This window comes from Ranitomeya variabilis, chromosome 1 (assembly GCF_051348905.1).
Source record: "Ranitomeya variabilis isolate aRanVar5 chromosome 1, aRanVar5.hap1, whole genome shotgun sequence".
NCBI classification, from domain to species: Eukaryota; Metazoa; Chordata; class Amphibia; order Anura; family Dendrobatidae; genus Ranitomeya; species Ranitomeya variabilis.
Genome location: NC_135232.1, coordinates 304,847,834 through 304,870,764, shown reverse-complemented (window position 1 = coordinate 304,870,764; position 22,931 = coordinate 304,847,834). Strand labels below are relative to the sequence as shown.

Genomic DNA, 22,931 nt, shown 5'->3' with positions numbered 1-22,931 from the left:
CAATCACAAGCCGTGACGTCACGGGAGGCTGGACACGCGCCCATTTTAAAATGAGCGCGTCCAGCCTCCCGGCTTGTGATTGGTTGACCGCGGCGCAACCAATCACAAGCCGTGACGTCACGGGAGGCTGGACACGCGCCCATTTTAAAATGAGCGCGTCCAGCCTCCCGGCTTGTGATTGGTTGACCGCGGCGCAACCAATCACAAGCCGTGACGTCACGGGAGGCTGGACACGCGCCCATTTTAAAATGAGCGCGTGTCCAGCCTCCCGTGACGTCACGGCTTGTGATTGGTCAGGGCGGCCATATTGCCGGGACGCGGACCAATCACAGCAAGCCGTGACGTAATTTCGTCACGGCTTGCTGTGATTGGTCCGCGTCCCGGCAACATGGCCGACCTGACCAATCACAAGCCGGGAATTCACGTAACCAAGTAATAGCGCGAATTTTAAACAAACAACGCTGCCGGTTCCCTCGCTGAAGTCCCGGCTGCGTCGGACAGGTGAGTATAGCGATATTTTTTATTTTAATTCTTTCTTTTACACATTTATATGGTTCCCAGGGCCTGAAGGAGAGTTTCCTCTCCTTCAGACCCTGGGAACCATCATGAATACCGTCCGATACATGAGTCCCATTGACTTGCATTGGGATCGGGTATCGGTATCGGATTGGATTCCGATACTGTGACGGTATCGGCCGATACTTTCCGATACCGATACTTTCCGATATCGGAAAGTATCGCTCAACACTACCTATTACCCTAATCTTCTGAATCAACTAATTAACTCTAAACACATGCAAAAGATACCTGAGGCTTTTAAAAACTCCCTGCCTGGTTCATTACTCAAAACCCCCATCATGGGTAAGACTAGCGACCTGTCAGATGTCAAGAAGGCCATCATTGACACCCTCAAGCAAGAGGGTAAGACCCAGAAAGAAATTTCTCAACAAATAGGCTGTTCCCAGAGTGCTGTATCAAGGCACCTCAATGGTAAGTCTGTTGGAAGGAAACAATGTGGCAGAAAATGCTGTACAACGAGAAGAGGTGACCGGACCCTGAGGAAGATTGAGGAGAAGGACCGATTCCAGACCTTGGGGAACCTGAGGAAGCAGTGGACTGAGTCTGGTGTGGAAAGGCGTGTGCAGGAAATGGGCTACAGGTGCCGCATTCCCCAGGTAAAGCCACTTTTGAACCATAAACAGCGGCAGAAGCGCCTGACCTGGGCTACAGAGAAGCAGCACTGGACTGTTGCTAAGTGGTCCCAAGTACTTTTTTCTGATGAAAGCAAATTTTGCATGTCATTCGGAAATCAAGGTGCCAGAGTCTGGAGGAAGACTGGGGAGAAGGAAATGCCAAAATGCCTGAAGTCCAGTGTCAAGTACCCACAGTCAGTGATGGTGTGGGGTGCCATGTCAGCTGCTGGTGTTGGTCCACTGTGTTTCATCAAGGGCAGGGTCAATGCAGCTAGCTATCAGGAGATTTTGGAGCACTTCATGCTTCCATTGGCTGAAATGCTTTATGGAGATGAAGATTTAATTTTTCAGCACAACCTGGCACCTGCTCACAGTGCCAAAACCACTGGTAAATGGTTTACTGACCATGGTATTACTGTGCTCAATTGGCCAGCCAACTCTCCTGACCTGAACCCCATAGAGAATCTGTGGGATATTGTGAAGAGAAAGTTGAGAGACGCAAGACCCAACACTCTGGATGAGCTTAAGGCCGCTATTGAAGCATCCTGGGCCTCCATAACATCTCAGCAGTGTCACAGGCTGATTGCCTCCATGCCACGCCGCATTGAAGCAGTCATTTCTGCCAAAGGATTCCCGACAAAGTATTGAGTGCATAACTGAACATTATTATTTGATGGTTTTTTTGTTTGTTATTAAAAAACACTTTTATTTGATTGGACGGGTGAAATATGCTAATTTATTGAGACAGGTTTTTTGGGTTATCAGGAGTTGTAGGCCAAAATCATCAGTATTAAAACAATAAAAGACCTGACAAATTTCAGTTGGTGGATAATGAATCTATAATATATGAAAGTTTAATTGTAATCATTACATTATGGTAAATAATGAAATTTAACACTATATGCTAATTTTTTGAGAAGGACCTGTATATTGTGATGGTATACACCACCTGTGAGAGCCAAAGAACACGTTACAATGAAACACAACTAATTAATCAATACATAATACCAACACAAAAATAGGGGTCTCACACAAACATAATTCACAAATGGCTAAAGTTTATTAATCATTACAAAATGTATTAAAATATACATAAAAGATATACACACTCCTGAACACTGAAAATGAAACACCAAGAAGGGCAAGTTGTAAGGTTATACAAATTTCGGAAGTAGCATGTGTCGTTAAGATCTGCAAATGATCACATATTTAAGTACCTAGCACCATTATGTGGCATGTGAAAGGGGAAAAAACTAATTGAAAGAAATTTTTTAGCCACGTGAAACCTCAAAAATCAGATGAAGTCTTGTGGGACGATTGTGTGATGCCTCCTATTTTTCAACCTGCCTGCAAACTGATGTAAGTTTCTGGTACATCGCTACATATGTAGGCCGAGATGTCAGCATTGTTCAACGTTGTGTGTCCCAGTGGTTGGGAACTACAACGACGACCTAGAATGACAGCATGAGGTGAACAGAAGCAAACCTCTGCATGGTCACATAGTTAGATTAGAAGAATGGTGCATAGCAGAGGAGTAGCTAAGGGTTCAGCTCAGGGGGGGCGAACCATCTGAGTGGGCCCCTAACCCTTGATTACAACTATGGTGGCACACTTTAATCATGGGTATAAGGGGAACCTCAGCAGATGATCCTGCTGTAATCGAAAATGTATAATGGCCCCCGCATTAGCCCCCACGTTGTATCTCCCTTGGATTCTGGTCTCTGTCCCTTTCTGTGGGCTGCAAATTGCAGAAAATAAAAACAACTAAGGCTACGTTCACATTTGCGTTGTGCGCCGCAGCGTCGGCGACGCAACGCACAACGCAAACAAAAACGCAACAAAACGCACGCTAAAACGCTGCGTTTTGCGACGCATGCGTCCTTTTTTGCCGAAAGTTGGACGCAAAAAAAATGCAACTTGCTGCGTTATCTGCGCCCAACGCTTGCGGCCAAAAAAACGCATGCGTCGCAAAACGCAGCACAACGCATGTCCATGCGCCCCCATGTTAAATATAGGGGCGCATGACGCATGCGGCGACGCTGCGGCGCCGAACGCTAATGTGAACGTAGACTAAATGCGCATAGAGTCCATCATATGGGAATAGGTCCCTGAATGAATCCAGGTAACCCTAAAAGGAATACTCTTGTCTGGACAAGACCCTAAAGAGGTGAATGGAAAGAAAGAGGAAAGCAGAAGAAAGGGGGGAGATAAAATATCACACAATGAAAGAAGAAAGTGCACCCCCCTGTATGTCATCTCTTCTTTTTTTCCCTTCTCCCCATTTGCGGGCCATGTTATTCAGACTGAGTATACATATGCATCTATATGTGATTGTGATTATCTATACTCAACTACTGGCTGTTCCCATTTTTATTCTATTTGGCTCTTCATCATATACAGTATATTTGTCCCCAACTTTATGGGGATTCTTATTGTTTATATAAATGGCATTTTCATGTTTGTTACCTTGCATTTACTGATATGAGATCACACACACTGAACTGCTAGGACCCTGACCCCAGCTACAGGACCACATTACAAGAGAGAGTCTCTCTCTGTCTCTCTCTCTCTCTCTGAGAGACAGAGATAGACAGAGAGAAAGACAGAGAGCGAGACAGAGACTGACAGAGAGACTGAGAGAGACAGAAACAGACTAAGAGACAGAGACAGTCAGAGAGAGACAGAGAGACTGAGGCAGAGAGAGACTGAGGCAGAGAGAGACTAACAGAGACAGAGAGACTGACACAGAGACTGAGATCGAGACTGAGAGAGAGCAAGACAGAGAGAGAGTGAGACTGAGACAAACTGAGAGAGTGAGACAGAGACAGAGAGACTGCCAGAGTGACAGAGACTGAGAGTGACAGAGACTGAGAGAGACAGAGACAGAGACTCAGAGAGAGACTAAGACAGAGACACAGAGCGAGACAGAGGGCGAAACCTTGACTGAGAGAGACAAAGAGACAGAGACTGAAGAGAGACTGACAGAGAGAGAATGACAGAGACAGAGAGATTGAGAGACAGACAGAGAGACGGAGAGACTGACAGAGACTGAGAGCGAGACAGAGAGAGAGCGAGACAAACTGAGAGGGAGACAAAGACTGGGCCAGAGAGAGACTGCCAGAGAGTGACAGAGAGACTGACAGAGACAGGGACTGAGAGAGACAGAGACTGAGAGACAAACAGAGAGAGAGCGAGACAAAGACTGAGACAGAGAGAGACTGACAAGAGACAGAGACTGAGAGACAAACAGAGGGAGAGACAAAAACTGAGACAGAGACTGACAGACACAGAGAGACTGACCCTGAGAGACAGACTCAGAGACTGAGAGAGAGCGAGACAGAGCAAGATAGAGCGAGACTGAGAGAGCAAGATAGAGAGTGAGACTGAGAGAGCAAGATAGAGAGTGAGACTGAGAGACAGAGAGTGAGCGAGACTGAGAGAGACAGAGAGCGAGGGAGACAGAGAGACTGACAGAGACAGAGCAAAACGGATGCAAGAAACCTCAGGGACATGTCAGGAGGGGAGCAGTGTCCTGCCTCCTCCTCACTGCACAGTGCTGTCACCTCCAGCCCCCTGCAGCCTGAGCTCCTACGTCGTCCTATCTCCTGTCCTGCTCCTGTATGCAGGGCTCAGGGAAGAAGCAGCGTCCTGAAGTCTCTTCAGCAGACACCACACAGCCGGCAATGTGTGCATGTCTGCAGTATGCTGGAGGCAGCAGGTACAGTGCCGGCACCCAGCGTCCCAAGGTACATGCTCCTCTACAGGACAGACCGCGGCAGTGCAGGGAGATTCTGTCCCTGCTCTACCGCAGAGCTCAACTATATTGGCGTGCACAGCAGGCTAATGTAGTTAAGGGTAGCGAGGCTCCAGGTGGGCCCCCTCTGAGCTCCGGGCCCGGGGCGACCGCACCCTCTGCCCCCCTGGTAGCTACGCTACTGGTGCATAGTGATAGATTCTATACTGCAAGTAAAACTGGATATCACTTACAAAACCTGCGGTAACAGGGGCTATACATACTAAGGTGTATGCACAGCGTCGGACTGGGGTGTCTGGGGCCCACCAGAGGAATGGACTCTAGGGGCCCACCCTACAGCTATATGCAAATATCTGTCATTATAGTGGAGCATCGGCTGTAAAACACCGGCGGCTGCTGCACATCTACCGTGTGCCCCAATAACTGGGATGTATAATTACGGTAGTTTACATTAATGTGGTTCTAGGTAAAACAAGTAATCACTGATCCATGGGCTCCACAGGATAGGTGATCGCTTAGATCCGACCATTAGAAACTGGGGAAGTTTTATCCCTGACAGGACACTTTTATCACTATTTTAAAATGCAGCGGCAGGTGGGATTTCTGACCGCAGCTCCATTCATTCTCTTTGGGGCTTCCAGAAAAAAACAAGTGCAGCCACTGAGGGAATGAATGGATCAGTGATCTAGTCGGACATGCCACTCCAGTCTAATGGGGATGAAAAGTTCCACATTTTGCTGAGTGGGTCCAAGCAGTCAGACCCCCACCAATCAATATGTTATCACTTATCCTGTGGAGAGGTGATTACTTTTTTCCACAGGAAACCCCCTGTAAGTGCATCTCCGCCGCTGTGTACAAAGCATTAAAACTCTAATGGAAATAAAGAATCTTCTCCTAATTAATATCAGAGAGAACAAATGACCACCATACACAACACAATCCACTATACCAAGACCAATAATACCACATACAGGAAGAAATACCACCACACCATGACCAGACCACATAGTGACCGAATAATACTACATACAAGGGACAAATACCACCGCACCGTGTCAACACCACATATTACCACCACTTGGTGACCAAATAGCACATACAAGGGACAAATACCACAACACCATTTCCAGACCACATATTACCACCACATAGTGACTGAATACTACAATACTGATCAGAAATAAAAAAAACAAAAAAAAACACAATACTATCACCATAAGGCTGCTGTCACACTAGCAGTATTTGGTCAGTATTTTACATCAGTATTTGTAAGCCAAAACCAGGAGTGGAACAATTTGAGGAAAAGTATAATAGAAACATGTGCACCACTTCTGCATTTATCACCCACTCCTGGTTTTGGCTTACAAATACTGATTTCCACATATAGTGGGATCTATGCAATAAAGCGATCTCCACTATGGTACTAATATAAAATAAATTTTATTGAACATAATGTTAAAAACACAAATAGGATAAAATTACTACATGTAAGAAAGGTACACAATCCAATAAAAGGGACTATACTGCCATGGGAGATTGCAAGATGGCTCAGGCTGAATGCAGTATATATACAATGAGAAATACCTATGCTATGATATGAGAGTCCATGGATGGAAAGCTGCCTCTATCAACGATACCTAGCTTAATAATATGGTGTCCTAAATCAGACCCCACAAAAATACATGGCATATGCTAGAGGTAGTAAAAGGATATTACCTTACTGTTCGCCTGCTGCAATGACCCCGGCGTCCCTCTAGCATATGCCATGTATTTTTGAGGGGTCTGATTTAGGACACCATATTATTAAGCTAGGTATCGTTGATAGAGGCAGCTTTCCATCCATGGACTCTCATATCATAGCATAGGTATTTCTCATTGTATATATACTGCATTCAGCCTGAGCCATCTTGCAATCTCCCATGGCAGTATAGTCCCTTTTATTGGATTGTGTACCTTTCTTACATGTAGTAATTTTATCCTATTTGTGTTTTTAACATTATGTTCAATAAAATTTATTTTATATTAGTACCATAGTGGAGATCGCTTTATTGCATAGATCCCACTATATGTGGAAGTTTTGCTGGGTGGTACATATACCCTTCGTTTTGAAGGGATTTGTCTTTGTAAAAACATAGAGCAATTACGTGTGATTACAAATACTGATGTAAAATACTGACCAAATACTGAATGTGTGACGGCAGCCTAAGTGACATTATACACAGGAGATCTGTACTTAGTATGCAGTGTCTGTGTAGAGGTAATACAGAGATCACTGGTGGTATTATACACAGGAGCTCTGTATATAGTGTATAGGTAATACAGTGATCACTGGTGACATTATACACAGGAGCTCTATATATAGTATACAGTGTATAGTGTCAGTGTATAGGTAACACTGACTCACCAGTGACGTCTCTAGGTGAAGTCCTTCATCTTTCATCCAGCACAGACCGCCATCATTTCTTCCAGCCAGGACTCATTTCTGCAGGAAATAACACAGTTATCTCGAGCTCCACTTGCAGAACACATTACTTAATTTTTCACAACTTCTGCATTACACCACATGAAGAAAAAGAGGCGACATAGTGTCACTCTACACAGTAACAGGACCGCCCCCCCAATTAAAACAGTATACTCAAAAAATAAAATAAATACATCACTGCAGTAATAATATCCCTTAATTAGCCCCTATGGTAATAATATTCCCCACCCTGGCCCCGTTTATCTCATTCCTGGCTCCAGCCATATGTTCTCGCATCCTGCCCTCATGAGTATCCATTCTACCCCATATGATCTCCCCATCCTGCCCCATCTGTCTCCATCGTATCCATCCTGCCCCATGATCCAATCCTGCCCCATGTCTTTCATTCTGCCCCGTGTCTCCAATCATGCCCTGTATCTACATTCTGCCCATGCCTCCAGTCCTGCCCTCAGTGTGTCCAGCAATCTACCCCAGTGTGTCCAGCATATTACCCCCAGTGTGTCCAGCAACCTGCCCCAGTATGTCCAGCATATTGCCCCAGTGTCCAGCAATCTGCCCCAGTGTGTCCAGCATTGCCTCCAGACAGTGTATCCAGCAATCTGCCCCAGTATGTCCGGCATCTGCCCCAGTGTCCAGCAATCTGTCCCAGTATGTCCAGCATTGCCCCCAGACAGTGTGTCCAGGAATCTGCCCCAGTATGTCTGGCAATCTGCCCCAGTGTGTCCGGCAATCTGCCCCAGTGTGTCCGGCAATCTGCCCCAGTGTGTCCAGCATATTACCCCCGTGTGTCCAACAATCTGCCCCCAGTCTGTCCAGCGTTCTGCCCCCAGTCTGTCCAGCGTTCTGCCCCCAGTCTGTCCAGCGTTCTGCCCCCAGTCTGTCCAGCGTTCTGCCCCCAGTCTGTCCAGCGTTCTGCCCCCAGTCTGTCCAGGGTTCTGCCCCCAGTCTGTCCAGCGTTCTGCCCCCAGTCTGTCCAGCGTTCTGCCCCCAGTCTGTCCAGCGTTCTGCCCCCAGTCTGTCCAGCGTTCTGTCCCAGTGTGTCCAGCGTTCTGTCCCAGTGTGTCTCCAGCAATCTGCCCCCAGTGGGTGTCCAGCATTCTGCCCCCCCCCCTCCAGTGTCCCCCACTGCTCCAGGGGCACCCGCCGCTCCGGGGGCCGCTCTGGGGGCCCCCCGGCCGCCACCCTCCCACCCTCCTTGAAGACGATACTCACCCTGCTGCCTGCTCCAGCGATGGTCTCGGCGTCTGCTCTGCACTGCATCTTCTTCCTGCTTGTGCTTGTGCGGTCATGTGATACTGATTAAAGTCATGAATATGCGCATATTCATGGCCTTAATGAAGCGGTACCACGTGACCGCACAAGCAGGAAGAAGATGCAGTGCAGAGCAGACGCCGAGACCATCGCTGGAGCAGGGTGAGTATCGTCTTCAAGGAGGGTGGGTGGGGGGCGGCCAGGGGGGCCCCCGGAGCAGTGGGGGCCCCTGGAGCAGTGGGGGCCCTGCCAGCAGGTGTCAGTGCCTGGGCCCACCGGGGGATCCACCGATTCCCCGGTGGGCCAGTCCGAGCCTGTGTATGCATAATATTGGGCTACGAGCCAGATGTCCAGCTGCAGGTGTTTGATTGATCTCATGCTACTATTCTCAAAGTTCATAATGGTACAGAACAAAACGGCAATGGAGGCTGGAATGGAGGTCTATCCTCTATAGCATAAGTCATACTTTTGTCTTGGATGCACTGATAGCTGGAGACCATATGGCAGCGCCATGAAGAGGCCTTAATGAGGGTCCTTCTCCTCGGATTATAATGTGGGCTAACATTACACTGTGTTCCAAGTTATTATGCAAATTGGATTTAAGTGTCATAAAGATTTAATTGTTTTGTTTTTCAAATAAACTCGTGGATGGTATTGTGTCTCAGGGCTCAATGGATCACTGAAATCAATCTTAAACACGTGATAATTAGTTTTCCAGGTGATCCTAATTAAAGAAAAACTACTTAAAAATGATGTTCCACATTATTAAGCAGGCCACAGTTTTCATGTAACATGGGAAAGAAAAAGGATCTATCTGCTGCCGAAAAGCATAAAATAGTGCAATGCATTGGTCAAGGGACGAAAACATTAGATATTTCCCGAAAACTTAAGTGTGATCATAGTACTGTTAAGAGATTTGTGGGTGAATCGGAGCACAGACGTGTTCGTGCTGATAAAGGCATAATGAGGAAGATCTCTGCCAGGCAAGTTCATCGGATTAAGAGAGCAGCTGCTAAAAAGCCATTACAAACCAGCAAACAGATATTTGAAGCTGCTGGTGTCTCTGAAGTCCCTCGAACCTCAAGGTGTAGGCTCCTTCAAAGGCTTGCTTTGGTTCATTAACCTACTATTCCGCCACCCCTAAACAGTGTTGACAAGCAGAAACGGTTGCAGTGGGCCCAGACATACATGAAGACTAATTTTCAAACAGTTTTGTTTACTGATGAGTGTCGAGCAACCCTGGATGGTCCAGATGGATGAGTAGTGGATGGTTGGTGGATGGCCACCATGTCCCAAGAAGGCTGCGACGTCAGCAAGGAGGTGGATGAGTCATGTTTTGGGCCGGAATCATGGGGAAACAGCTGGTAGGGCCCTTTAAGGTTCCTGACGGTGTGAAAATGACCCCTGCAAAGTATATAGAGTTTCTGACTGACAACTTTCTTCCATGGTATTAAAAGCAGAAATGTGCCTTCAGGAGCAAAATAATCTTCATGCATGACAAGGCACCATCTCATGCTGCAAATAATACCTCTGGGTCATTGGCTGCTATGGGCATAAAAGGAGATAAACTCATGGTGTGGCCACCATCTTCCCCTGACCTCAACCCTATAGAGAACCTTTGGAGTATCATCAAGCAAAAGATCTATGAGGGTGGGAGGCAGTTCACATCAAAACAGCAGCTCTGGGAGGATATTCTGACTTCATGCAAAGAAATACAAGCAGAAACTCTCCAAAAACTCACAAGTTCAATGGATGTAAGAATTGTGAAGGTGACATCAAAGAAGGGTTCATATGTTAACATGTAACTTGGCCTGTTAGGATGTTTTGGAGTTAAATAGCTTTTTTGTTCAGTGAATGTGACCTCTTAATGCTGCAAATTCAACAAATGAGCATTTTCAGTTCTTTAAAACATATCAAATGTTTAGAAATTCTACTGTGCCTAATATTTTGGAACAGTGCATTCTGAGTTTTTATTTATTTTGGAGATTATACTGTTATTGGGAGGTTTCTTCAATAAAATTCGATGTATACTCTAACGGGAGATGACTTTTATTAGACTGACTGTCATTTGCACCGACCATTTAGGAAAATCGGAGAAAAATATCATTTGCATAATAATTTGGAACATTGTGTATATGCAGCAGCAGAACCCCTCTAGTCTTCATTCCAGGGTACACTAACTGCTCAGCGTTAGATTGATTTCATCATGACACCAGTGGTATGGCCATTTCTCCAAATGTCGTTGGAGCCATTTTTTAATACAACAATGTCAGGCCAAATTTTGCTTGTGCTGCTGTGTGTAGCCTGTGTGGCCTAAATGTACTACCATGGCCTGCAGCATCTCCAGACCTGTCTCACATTGAACACATCTGAGACGTCATTGGTCGGCAATTGCTAATGGAGCTGCCAGCAGTGGATCTTGATGAGTTTCGTACCCAAGTGCATTCAGCATGCAAGAACATTCCTCAGATAACTTTTAATAACTTCATTGATAGAAAGCCAAGGGCAATAAGTGCGTGTAAAGCAGAGCGCTGATACTTAATGAATAAATGTTCTGAAAATGTAGTTTCCATTTTTTTCATCATTTGCAAATCATTAACATGTTTATCAATCCTGTGATTTTCATAACGCCATGACATTTCCTTCTTGGTGTTGCAATTTCAGTGTTGAGAAGTGTATTAAGGATATTAGTGATCAGACCAAAAAGACATTCAACAATCACTGGTCATATGGCAATAGTCTTCAAATATAACTTTACACTCTACAGAAACTGCCCTCACTAAAGTCTCTAATGACCTACTAACAGCTAAATCTAATGGTCACTACTCCATGCTAATTCTCTTGGATCTCTCCGCAGCATTCGACACTGTGAATCATCAGCTCCTCCTCACTATGCTCCGCTCCATCGGCCTCAAGGACACCGTTCTCTCTTGGTTCTCCTCCTATCTCTCTGACCGATCCTTCACTGTATGTTTTGCTGGTTCCTCCTCCTCTCACCTTCCCCTTACTGTTGGGGTTCCTCAAGGATCAGTCCTAGGCCCCCTCCTCTTCTCTTTGTATACTGCCCCTATTGGACAAACAATCAGTAGATTTGGTTTCCAGTACCATCTCTATGCTGACGACACCCAATTATACACCTCTTCTCCTGTTATCACGCCGACCTTTTTAGAAAACACCAGTGATTGTCTTATCGCTGTCTCTAACATCATGTCCTCCCTCTATCTGAAACTGAACCTGTCAAAAACTGAACTCCTCGTGTTCTCTCCCTCTACTAACCTACCTTTGCCTGACATTGCCATCTCCGTTTGTGGTTCCACCATTACTCCAAAGCAACATGCCCGCTGCCTTGGGGTCATCCTTGATTCCAAGCTTTTATTCACCCCCCACATCCGATCACTGGCTCGCTCTTCTTATCTGCATCTCAAAAACATTTCTAGAATTCACCCTTTTCTTACTTTCGACTCTGCAAAAACTCTTACTGTCTCACTTATTCATTCTCGACTGGACTATTGTAACGCTCTACTAATCGGCCTCCCTCTTACCAAACTCTCCCCGCTCCAATCTGTGCTGAATGCTGCAGCCAGGATCATATTCCTCACCAACCGTTACACCGATGCCTCTACCTTGTGCCAGTCATTACACTGGCTACCCATCCACTCCAGAATCCAGTACAAAACTACTACCCTCATCCACAAAGCACTCCATGGCTCAGCACCACCCTACATCTCCTCTCTGGTCTCAGTCTACCACCCTACCCGTGCCCTCCGCTCCGCTAATGACCTCAGGTTAGCATCCTCAATAATTAGAACCTCCCACTCCCGTCTCCAAGACTTTACACGTGCTGCGCCGATTCTTTGGAATGCATTACCTAGGTTAATACGATTAATCCCCAATCCCCACAGTTTTAAGCGTGCCCTAAAAACTCATTTGTTCAGACTGGCCTACCGCCTCAATGCATTAACCTAACCATCCCTGTGTGGCCCATTAAAAAAAAAAAAAAAAAAAAACATAATCAGATTCCTCTCATCATGTTCTCATACACTTTATGCAGTTAATAGCACTCTGTGTCTGTACTGCTACATACTTAGGCAGTTAACTGGTTCATGCAGCTTTACATGAACACCCGAGCCTTACACTATGGCTGGTCCAAATAACTAAAGCAATTGTTACCATCCACCTCTCGTGTCTCCCCTTTTCCTCATAGTTTGTAAGCTTGTGAGCAGGGCCCTCATTCCTACTGGTATCTGTTTTGAACTGTGATTTCTGTTATGCTGCCTGTAATGTCTATTGTCTGTACAAGTCCCCTCTATAATTTGTAAAGCGCTGCGGAATATGTTGGCGCTATATAAATAAAAATTATTATTATTATTATTATAATTTGTATAGTAAAATGCGACTCCCAAACACTAGTCTCATGTGTTCTGCTTGTCTGCGTGCAGACAGAGTGGTATATAGGCTCAAAGAAAGTCTGTATATCAGACCCTGTCACACATTGGGCAAGCAATAAAGAGTAGGTGCTCTTTAAAATATCATACATTGTATTTAGCATATGGATTATGAACATATATCCATGACAGGTCCAATTTATTTACATCAATAGGCCAAGGACACATCTCACAATGGTACCACAATATGGCCTGCCCTGCTTCATCTATTGCAAGAACTGGAGTTGTATGTCACAAATGCAAAATTTCAAGATATTAGATCTCTTTTGGAGATGTTGTGTGCATGACCCTATAAGTGAATGGAGTATGTTGAGCGTAGCGTGACTTATCTGTCACAAAGTTATGTCTTCTGCTCTTATCAGAAGACATGACACAGAGGCCAAGATGTCTGAGACTTATATATCAGTAAACTATTCAACTAGTCAATCAAAATTTTGTCATACAACTACAAGGATGCCTCCTGCTACATCAGTCTACTCTGTAGCATTGTCCTATGTATCACTTACTCATTAGTCAGCAAAACTAGACTTGCGTGTATTGTAAGCCATGCTGTGAATTTTTAAGCTTTACTAGAGACATGGCAGAATACTTTCATGGCTATAACTATTTTCTCTACTTTGTGAGAAATATTGCCCAGAATGATTGAGTTATTATGAAGAAACTATATGAATTCTATACCCAGCCAGTTACTAGACCCCAGCTCTCATTAACCATACCTTAGTTATTCACCAGCGTCTGTAGGACACGCTTCTTGCTTCTTACGCTGGTCAAGGTCCTGAAGGGTGTGCCAGTTTGAGCAGGGAGGGACGTTCTAGGTCACAGGAGTGTCTTTGTCACTTAAAAAAAAACACCCATGAATTGTTTACAATCTGCACTAGAGAACAAGTATCGTAACCTTTACATACACAGCCATATGATAGCTCAATTCCATGTATTTAAAGTAAAAATAATTATATCAAGATTAGACTTTATGCCTGTATTATAGAGTATTGATTCTGTTGTAGCATAATGTATGGGGCAATCCTTAGGGATATTTTAACGTTCACAAGTTGAGGAAATTTTTTGGTGTTGTTGGGTCCTCTGATCTAAAAGAGCTGCATCTGCATCTCTCCTATAGAAGCTGTTGATGCAGCAAGTATGCCATTATCACTGTGTCATTCCGTCCTTGCATGGACTTTTGTGCGCATTTCATCCAGGTGAGGAGTACTTATCTCTATTCTGCAGAGTCAGGATCTTATGACTAACAGAAGATTGTGTAACATACAGTACTGACCTGAAAGTTATCATTCTGTAAGTACATTCTAGTAAAGCTGCTTTTATACATTATATACAGTATATATATATATATATATATATATATATATATATATATATATATATATATATATATATATATATATATATATATATGAAAAAAAGAAAGACAGCACAAAAAAAATAGAAAAAAGAGGGCTTTAATGCCTGAACGGCGTGGCGACGTTTCGGATATCTTTATCCTTTTTCAAGCTTGGCTTGGCTTGAAAAAGGATAAAGATATCCGAAACGTCGCCACGCCGTTCAGGCATTAAAGCCCTCTTTTTTTCTATTTTTTTTGTGCTGGTTTTCTTTTTTTCATCTATTACCAAAGACCATTTCAACAGTGGTTGGGAAGACGCTGCACTACAATTTGGTAATATAAGATGCTGTTCCGATTTTGAACTATATATATATATATATATATATATATATATATATATATATATAATGTACCAAGTACTGTACAGCCATATATAAGGTATTGCCACGTTCAGAAGAAATTGTGTGACAAGTCTTGGTGCCATTTTTACGCACTTCCCCATGTGAAATTATAAAACGTTGGGCTAAAATTTGTGTATAAAAATATAATTAATTTTTTCTTCACCATCCAATAGTATAAAATTTGGTTCTGTGACACCTGTAGTGTCAATATGATCACTACACCACTAGATGAATTCAATGAGAGGTGTAGTTTGTAAAATGAGGTCACTTATGGGGGGGTGTTCTGCTGTTCTGCCACCTCAGGGCCTCTTCCAATGTGACATGGCACCCTCAAACCATTCCAGCAAAATCTGCACTACAATATGGTGCTCCTTGCCTTATGAGGTTTGCACATTGACTCAAAAGTAGTTTTCAACCACGTATGGGGTATTGGTGCACTCAGAAGAAATTGCGTAACTAATTGTACTATTTATTTGCTCATATTATCCCATTTGAAAATTGAAAACTCAGGGCCAAAGCAACATTTTAGTGGAAAAAATTGTACTTTTCCATTGACTCAGCCCAGTGCTATGGAATTCTGTAAATCGCCTGAGGGTTAAAAATGTTTACTATGCCCTTATATGAATCCTTCAAGAGGTGGAGGTCCAAAATGGGGTCACTTGTGAGGGTTTCTGCTGTTTTACCATATCAGGGGCTCTTCAAATGTGACATAGGAAGTAGGAAGGAGGGGTTTGGGTTCCTGCAGAACTGGGCCGACTTCTCAGTGGGCTACAGGCTCTACGCTAGGGACGGGCTGCACCTCAATGGGGAAGGGGCAGCTGTGCTGGGGGAGAAAATGGTTAGAAGGTTGGAGGAGTGTTTAAACTAGGGATTGGGGGGGAGGGTATTCATTTTATAGGAGGGGAAGATAGTGCAGATAGAGAGCTGGGCACAAATAAGGAAGTTGGGGGTGGCGGTGGCATGGGGGGTGGGGTTAGAACAGTTAATAATTTAAGAAAGAATAGAGGTCCAGAGAGGAACATCAAGTGCATGTATACTAATGCCAGAAGCCTCGCCAACAAAATGGACGAATTAGAACTAATGTTGTTGGAGCATAATTATGACATGGTGGGGATATCTGAGACGTGGCTGGATGAGAGCCATGACTGGGCTGTTAACTTGCAGGGCTATAGCCTGTTCAGAAATGACCGTACAGATAAGCGAGGGGGAGGGGTGTGTCTATATGTAAAATCTTCCTTAAAACCCATCCTGCGTGATAATATAGGTGAATTTAATGAAAATGTGGAGTCCCTGTGGGTGGAGATAAGGGGAGGGGGAAAAAATAATAAATTACTGATAGGGGTTTGTTATAAATCTCCAAAAATAATGGAAGCAATGGAGAATATCCTCGTAAAGCAAATAGATGAAGCTGCGACTCAAGGAGAAGTCATTATTATGGGGGACTTCAACTACCCTGAAATAGATTGGGGAACAGAAACCTGCAGTTCCAGCAAAGGTAATCGGTTTTTGACAACTATGAGAGACAATTACCTTTCACAGCTGGTTCAGGACCCAACAAGGAGGGGGGCACTGCTAGACCTAATATTAACCAACAGGCCAGACCGCATATCAAATATAAGGGTTGGGGGTCACTTGGGGAATAGTGATCATAAAATAATAAGTTTTCATGTAACCTTTAATAAGATGGGTAGTAGGGGGGTGACAAGGACACTAAACTTCAGGAGGGCAAATTTCCAACGGATGAGAGAGGATCTTGGTGCAATTAACTGGGACGATATCCTGAGACACAAAAATACACAAAGAAAATGGGAGACGTTCATTAGCATCCTGGATAGGACCTGTGCACAGTATATACCGTATGGGAATAAACATACTAGAAATAGGAGGAAACCAATATGGCTAAATAGAGCTGTAAGGGGCGCAATAAGGGACAAAAAGAAAGCATTTAGAGAATTAAAGGAAGTAGGTAGTGATGAGGCATTAAATAAATACAGAAAATTAAATAAATTCTGTAAAAAGCAAATCAAGGCAGCAAAGATTGAGACAGAGAGACTCATTGCCAGAGAGAGTAAAAATAATCCCAAAATATTCTTTAACTATATAAATAGTAAGAAACTAAAAAATGACAGTGTTGGCCCCCTTAAAAATAGTCTGGGTGAAATGGTGGATGAGGATGAGGAAAAAGCCAATCTGCTAAATGACTTTTTTTCATCAGTATTTACAAAAGAAAATCCCATGGCAGCCAATATGACTAGTGATAAAAATTCCCCATTAAATGTCACCTGCTTAACCCAGCAGGAAGTACAGCGGCGTCTAAAAATCACTAAAATTGACAAATCTCCGGGCCCGGATGGGATACACCCCCGAGTACTGCAGGAACTAAGTACAGTCATTGATAGACCATTATTTTTAATCTTTAAAGAGTCCATAATAACAGGGTCTGTACCACAGGACTGGCGTATAGCAAATGTGGTGCCAATATTCAAAAAAGGGGCAAAAACTGAACTCGGTAATTATAGGCCAGTAAGTTTAACCTCTACTGTGGGTAAAATCCTGGAGGGCATTCTAAGGGAGGCTATACTGGAGTATCTGAAGAGGAATAACCTCATGACCCAGTATCAGCACGGGTTTACTAGGGACCGCTCATGTCAGACTAATTTGATCAGCTTCTATGAAGAGGTAAGTTCCGGACTGGACCAAGGGAACCCAGTGGACGTAGTGTATATGGACTTTTCCAAAGCTTTTGATACGGTGCCACACAAAAGGTTGATACATAAAATGAGAGTAATGGGGATAGGGGAAAATATGTGTAAGTGGGTTGAGAGCTGGCTCAGGGATAGGAAACAAAGGGTGGTTATTAATGGAGCACACTCGGACTGGGTCGCGGTTAGCAGTGGGGTACCACAGGGGTCAGTATTGGGCCCTCTTCTTTTTAACATATTTATTAATGACCTTGTAGGGGGCATTCAGAGTAGAATTTCAATATTTGCAGATGACACTAAACTCTGTAGGGTAATCAATACAGGGGAGGACAATTTTATATTACAGGATGATTTATGTAAACTAGAAGCTTGGGCTGATAAATGGCAAATGAGCTTTAATGGGGATAAATGTAAGGTCATGCACTTGGGTAGAAGTAATAAGATGTATAACTATGTGCTTAATTCTAAAACTCTGGGCAAAACCATCAATGAAAAAGACCTGGGTGTATGGGTGGATGACAGACTCATATTCAGTGGCCAGTGTCAGGCAGCTGCTACAAAGGCAAATAAAATAATGGGATGTATTAAAAGAGGCATAGATGCTCATGAGGAGAACATAATTTTACCTCTATACAAGTCACTAGTTCGACCACACTTAGAATACTGTGCACAATTCTGGTCTCCGGTGTATAAGAAAGACATAGCTGAACTAGAGCGGGTGCAGAGAAGAGCGACCAAGGTTATTAGAGGACTGGGGGGTCTGCAATACCAAGATAGGTTATTACACTTGGGGCTATTTAGTTTGGAAAAACGAAGACTAAGGGGTGATCTTATTTTAATGTATAAATATATGAGGGGACAGTACAAAGACCTTTCTGATGATCTTTTTGATCATAGACCTGAGACAGGGACAAGGGGGCATCCTCTACGTCTGGAGGAAAGAAGGTTTAAGCATAATAACAGACGCGGATTCTTTACTGTAAGAGCAGTGAGACTATGGAACTCTCTGCCGTATGATGTTGTAATGAGTGATTCATTAATTAAATTTAAGAGGGGACTGGATACCTTTCTGGAAAAGTATAATATTACAGGGTATATACACTAGATTCCTTGATAAGGCGTTGATCCAGGGAACTAGTCTGATTGCCGTATGTGGAGTCGGGAAGGAATTTTTTTCCCCATGGTGGAGTTACTCTTTGCCACATGGGTTTTTTTTGCCTTCCTCTGGATCAACATGTTAGGGCATGTTAGGTTAGGCTATGGGTTGAACTAGATGGACTTAAAGTCTTCCTTCAACCTCAATAACTATGTAACTATGTAACTATAGCAACCACAATCTATTCCAGCCAAAATTGCGCTCCAAGAATTCAATTGGTGCTCCTTCCCTTCCGAGCCCTGCCATGTGCCCAAACAGTAGTTTTTCGCCACATATGGGGTATCGGTGTCTTCAGGAGAAATTGCCCAACAAATTGTACAGTCCATGTTATCATGTTTCTCCAGTGAAAATGAAAAACTTGGGGCTTAACTAACAGGTTCATGGGAAAAATGTATTTTTTCATTTTGACAGCGCAAAGTTATAAAATTCTGAGAAGCAGCTGTGGGTTCAAGGTCCTCACCACACTATCAGATAAATTCCTTGAGGGACCTAGTTTCCAAAATGGGGTCACTTGTGGGGGGATTCCACTGTTTAGGCACAAGAGCGGCTCTGCAAACGTAACATGATGTTCGCTATCTATTGCAGCCAATTTTGCGTTTATAAAGTAAAATGGCGCTCCTTCCCTTCTGAGCCCTGCCATGTGCCAAAATAGTAGTTTTCCTCCACATATGAAATATCGACGCACTCAGGAGAAATTGCACAACAATTTTTGATGATCAATTTTCTCCTGTAGCCCTTGTAAAAATAAAATATTTGGAGATAAACCAACATTTTTGTGGGAAAAATGTATTTTTTCCATTTTCACAGCTCAACATTATAAGATTCTGTGAAGCACCTGTGGGTTCAAGGTGCTTACCTCACCTCTCGATAAATTCCATGAGGGGTATAGTTTCCAAAATGGGGTCACTTGTGAAGAATCTCCACTGCTTAGGCACATCAGGGGTCCTGCAAACACGACATGGAGTCCTCTATCTATTCCAGCAAATTTTGAACTCCAAAAGTTAAATGGTGCGCCTTCCCTTCTGAGCCTTGCTGTGCTCCCAAACAGTATCTTTTCACCACATATGGAGTATCGGCGTATTCAGGAGAAATTGCACAACAAAGTGTGTGGTCAATTTTATCCTGATACTCTTTTAAAAATGCAAAATTCGGGGCTAAAGGAAAATCTTTGTGCGAAAAATTATAATGTTCATTTTTTTCCTTCCACATTGCTTCAATTCCTGTAAAGCACCTAAAGTGTTAATAAACTTATTGAATGTGGTTTTAAGCACCATGATGGGTGCAGTTTTTAAAATGGTGTCACTTTGGGGTATTTTCTGTTACATAGGTCCCTTCAAACGTAATGGGGTCCCATCATCTTGTTGGAAAAATTAGAAATTTCTGATCAGCTTTTAACCCTTCTAACTTCCTAACCCCAAAAAAATTTGCAGATGTAAAGTAAACGTGGGAAATGTTATTCATAAATTATTTTCTACATCATAACTAACTGGGTTTAGGATTTAAAAATTTAAAATTTGAAAATTGCTAAATTTTCGCCTAACTTCCAATATATTCATATACAAAACGCAAAAAACATTGTACCTAAATTTACGACAGACATAAAGTACAATGTGTCACGAAAAACAATGTGAAAAATCAATGGAATTTGTTGAAGCATTCCAGGTTTACTACAAGTAAAGTGATGCTGGTCAGAATTATAAAATCTGGTCAGGAAGGTAAAAAACTATGAACTGTATTGCAGTACCCACACAATGATTTAATCATTGGCCCTGTACTGGTGCATGAACTTTAGGAGGCAACAGTGGATACCACTAGGCAGGCAAACTATGGTGCCTGGCACTATAAATATAATATTGGCTGGAATCATAAAAGGAGTTGTGGAAAACATAAGACGTGTCAGCAAATGAGACTTATCAGGTGAGCTAAGAAAGGAGTTCTACAGGAACAATTAGAAACACTCACAAATAACAAGGTGGTAATCCATTAGTAGATGCTTTGCTAAGGTTATTGAGAAAAATGTAATACTCTGCAAATCTTATAGTAATATTATACTAGATATTACGTTTTTTTTAATTAATCCTAGAGGCGAAATTGAGGACAAATATGTTTGATCCTATCATGAATACACATTGTAGGGATTTGTACTCTCCAAGCCGCTGTTGAGATAGGCACAGGAAATGGTATTGCTGAAATGTCCAGGCAAGTTTATTTACAGTTCATAAACTTCTCAGGATAGCAAACAAAAAACAGCCTTTTCCAGCGCAAGGTGAAAACAGAAAGTAAAATGTCCATACAATACAGCGGGTCTGCCCGCTTGGGATAGTGTCCGGTTCTTTAGGTCTTAGCACAAACCAACACACAGGAGATCCACATAACTTCAGGTCCAGACACTGAATGAGACACTCGATCTCCATTATATTTGCTAAACCACGCCCCTGGGGTAGGGATAAGTGAGCAGTCATTCCCACCCATCTCTTATGACTGCTCCTAAAACCCGGCCTGGAATGGCTTAAGAACTCTTTCAGCGCTATATGTGCTGGAGCATGCTTTCGAGCTCACATCACCGCAGCTAATAACCATGATGACACATATCTCCCCTCAAGGACCCATCCAGCGGCCGCCTTACATACATCCCCTCTGCCCAAAGCCGGGGGGCTTGGCACCTTCTGCCAATAAACAGTGGACTCTCGACAGAGCATCAGTATTGACATGCAGTTTTCCTGGCTTATGCTCCACATGGAAGTTAAAATCTTGAAGTCACTCGGGCATTGTTCCCTTTCTTCTCCCTCATCCACTTCAGTGGTGCATGGTGTGACACTAGTCTGAACTTCCTGCCTAAGAGATAGTATCTTAAAGTGTCTAATGCCCACTTGGTGGCCAAACATTCCTTCTCTACTATGGAGTAATTGTTCTCACAGGATGACAACTTCCAACTCAGATACATTATGGGGTGCTCTTACCCGTTCACCTCTTTAGATAAGACAGTGCTCATCCCGACATCCGAAGCGTCCGTATGGACCACAAACTCCTTGTAGAAATCTGGTGCCACCAGCAAGTTTTGTTTTGGACACATTTCGCAGCCGCATCAGCGGACCCCCTCAGCATGTGGCTTGATGAAGGTTCATAAATGGTGTGATTACAATAAAACACATAAGGAATTCGCATTCAAAATGCCTAACATAACTGGACACTTTTCAGGAATTTTTATGATTTTTGTATAGGAATGGACATGTATGGTAACCATTAAGATCTAGTCAGCTAAGAATAGTGTTAATGTAATGTTAAAGCAGAAAATTGTGGTTGTTCTCCCTGGAGCTTCGTAAAGGTCAGAGGCGAAATTACAGAATATGACTCAGATAAGATAAGACTATTCTGAATCTGGATCATCCAGTGTTTTTTTAGCTGTTGAGTAATTATAGCAACATCACTGTAGCGTTTATTTTGTATTCCAATGCTGGAGTGGTGCTTCTAATCTTAGGTTTCTTACCCTAGACTTATACTTACCTGTCCCCATCTTCACATTTTATTTTCAATAAAAGTCTATATGAGCTTCGTTCTAGCTCTCATAGCCTTCAAGTGAACCTGTCACCAGGATTGGCCAATAAGAGTTGCGTCCATCACCTTTCAGGGTTGATATACAGCATTCTATAATGTTGTATATATGCCCCCAACCCAACCTGTAAGAGAAGAAAAATAACTTTTATTATACTTACCTGCGGGGCGGTCTGGTTCGATGGGTGTCGCTGGTTTTGGTCCAGCACCTCCCACCCTCTTACGATCCCGTCCTGCTGCTGGCTTCATGTGCATGACGCATCGAGGGCAGAGCAAAGGACTACAGTGCACATGCACGGGGCTCTGACCTTTCCCGGCACCTGCGCACTGCAGTACTTTGGTCTGCCCTCAACAGGGCAGAGAAGTGCGCCTGCGCAGGAGCGCGGTGCTTAGCAGATGCGTCAGCCACATGAAGCAAGCAGGAGGGCGGCATCACAAGAAGAAGGGAGGCGCCAGACCAAGAAAAGCAATACCCATTGGACCGGACCGCCCCGCAAGTGAGAATAACAAAAGTTATTTCTCTTCTCTTGCAGGTCAGGTTGGGGGCAGATATACGGCATTATAGAATGCTGTATATCTGCCCTGAAAGGTGATGGCCATATCTCTTATCGGCCAAACGTGGTGACAGGTTCCCTTTAAAATAAGTGCTTGTGATTGTG

General features: G+C 43.5%; 1 protein-coding gene across 3 annotated transcripts in view; it reads right to left on the bottom strand.

Annotated features, from left to right (window-relative positions):
* Positions 1 to 22,931, bottom strand: part of SDSL (serine dehydratase like) — an 83,931-nt gene that overhangs the window by 18,466 nt on the left and 42,534 nt on the right. For all 3 annotated transcript variants that reach the window (XM_077296410.1, XM_077296401.1, XM_077296419.1), the window contains exon 2: positions 13,842 to 13,961. The gene's annotated coding sequence lies outside the window, so the exon portion shown is untranslated. The remainder of the gene's footprint in view (positions 1 to 13,841; positions 13,962 to 22,931) is intronic.